Source organism: Crocuta crocuta, unplaced genomic scaffold (genome assembly GCF_008692635.1).
Source record: "Crocuta crocuta isolate KB4526 unplaced genomic scaffold, BGI_CrCroc_1.0 scaffold1269, whole genome shotgun sequence".
Taxonomy (NCBI): Eukaryota; Metazoa; Chordata; class Mammalia; order Carnivora; family Hyaenidae; genus Crocuta; species Crocuta crocuta.
The window spans coordinates 500,933-503,385 of NW_027531335.1; the positions used below are offsets into that span (position 1 = coordinate 500,933).

At 48.0% G+C, this 2,453-nt stretch overlaps 1 long non-coding RNA gene across 1 annotated transcript in view; it reads left to right on the forward strand.

Moving 5' to 3' along the window:
- Positions 1 to 2,453, forward strand: part of LOC144238165 (uncharacterized) — a 36,015-nt gene that overhangs the window by 13,683 nt on the left and 19,879 nt on the right. The gene's annotated exons all lie outside the window — the stretch shown is intronic.

Sequence of the window (2,453 nt, forward strand, 5' to 3'; positions counted from 1 at the left end):
TGCTGTTTATGCTTCCCTTTTCTTTCCCAGTAACACACTTTTAATTTTTCCGTTGGACGCTTTTCATGTCTTCCTCTTCCTATTTCATACCTCTGCGTGATTGCTACTCTTCTCCCGACGTTTCCTCTGCTTCCCCAACATCAGATCCTGACCTTCCCCCCCTTTTCCATATCTTTGGTTTGAGGTGTTGTATATGATTTGTAGTAAAACTTTGAAGTGATGGAAGGTAGTTAACTCTTTAAAAAATTTTTAAGTTTATTCATTTATTTGGAGAGAGGGAGAGTGTGCACGTGAGCAAGGGAGGGGCACAGAGAGAGGGAGAGAGAGAACCCCAAGCAGGCTCCAGGCACTGTCAGCGCGGAGCCTGACGTGGGGCACAAATTCGAGAACCGCAAGGTGATCACGACCTGAGCTGAAATCAAGAGTCAGATGCTTAACCCACTGAGCCACCCAGGCGCCCCAATGTTACAATCTCTCAGACTTAAAGAAAAAAAAAATCTCCCAGACTTAGGTGATCCTTCCAAGGACTTCAAAGTAATTCACCCTGAAAACGAAAATATTTCATTGTAATACTTCATTTCTTTGGCTGCTTAACTCTCCAAATATCTGGAAGCTAGGTAGGAGCGAGTTTTACCTCTCCTGTTTTACAAACGTCAGATTGAGGTTCAGAGATGATAGATAACTTTTCCATTATCACCATCCTGCTGATTAATTGGTTGACGTCTAAACCAAAATAATGAAATGACGACCTGTGGATTCTGCATTTTTACTTCCATCCGGGGCTAGCAATGATACCAGACCGGTTGCTGGAGACCTCTCTGCATCATGTGGGGGCTAATGGTCTGGAAGAGGCAGAACTCTGGAGTCAGAAGTCCCCAGAAGGCAGGAACCCCAGCATCTAGGCAATCCCCCCCCTCCTTTTTTTACCCTGTGCATATCTGGGTCTTCGGGGCCTGGCCCAGTTCCCCCCCTCTCCCCTACTCCAACCTCCCCCACCACCACCGTGTGGTGATTCTTCCCTGGGGAGATGTGGACACAGCCGGAATTCAGCTGCCAGTAATGAAAGTTCTCACTGTTGCTTCCCGAAGTAAGGGATGGCTGAGGATGGGAGGGGGAGTGGCTTTCTCTGTGCTTGTCAAATGAAGCCGTGACCTTGAAAGTGGTTTCTGAATTATAAAAATAGGGAACACACGGTGGCTATTGCTGTTACATTGTAAATTACACGTGCTGCCTTCCTGCAAAGATTTTTAGGAAGGACTCAAAGGTCTCAAGTGTTGCTACAGTTAAGAAACCTCAAATTTCACCTTGTTCAGCTTGCTTCTGATAAGTGCATGTCACCTTTCCCCCCCTCCCCCCACTTGAAAGTTGAACCCATGGCTTCTTTACCATTTCCTTCCTGGCTTCCTTGAGGTATAATTGGTGTACAAAGAACTGCCGCTAAGGGACATGTGTAATTTGCTGAGTCATGGATGGACCTAGAAGCCTTTGATCCTATGTGAGATAAACCAGTCACAGGACAAATACTGCACGATTGCTCTTGTAGGAGGTGCCTAAGATAGTCAACGTTATACGAGTAGACAAGAGGGTGGCGGCTCCCAGGGGCTGAGTGGACGGGAATATGGAAGGTGGTCATTCACGGGGGATGAGGGTACAGTTATACAAGACAAGATGAGTAGGTTCCAGTGCATTTTTGAAAACATTTATTTTTCACAGAGGGAGAGAGAGAGAGAGAGAGAGAACGCAAGCAGGCGAGGAACAGAGAGAGGGAGACACAGAATCCGAAGCAGGCTCCAGGCTCTGAGCTGTCAGCACAGAGCCCGAAGCGGCGCTTGAACTCACGAACATGCGAGATCATGACCTGAGCTGAGCCGAAGTTGGACGCTCAACCAACTGAGCCCCCCAGGCACCCTGATTAGCGCATTAAAAAAAAATGTCAGTGACTTTCCCCAAGGATCTGCCTGAGCACGAGAAATCACCCTTTTAATTTCCGCAGCACTTTGCGTCTCTGGGAACAAGGCAGAGACGCTCCCCTGTCGGAGGTTGGAGCAGATCTCCCGAAGCTAGTGCTGCCCCTGCTGTGTCAGCACTTCGTCTGCTGAAAGGAGACTCTGGCACTGCCTCATGTTTATTCTTAGCCATTCTTCCCAATTTTCTGTCACTCAGAGCCATCTGAGCCAGGGAAGTTGGTATGGGGACAGGGAATTTTGAGGCCTTGGCCCGATCCCCAGCAGATACTCAGTAGCATAGCACTTAACCCTGGGCCAGCCTTCTGGCACCTTCTGTTCTCCAGCGATTTGCCCCAATTCTGGAAGGAGGAAATAGCTACAAACTCCCTTAAACACACACAGATAGCACCAACGCCCCAAACTATTCCCTGGGCCTTCTCTAGTGCCTCATTTATAATGACAACCTAGCTCTAACAAGTTTTGTAATCTGGTTTTCTAGCCTTACAC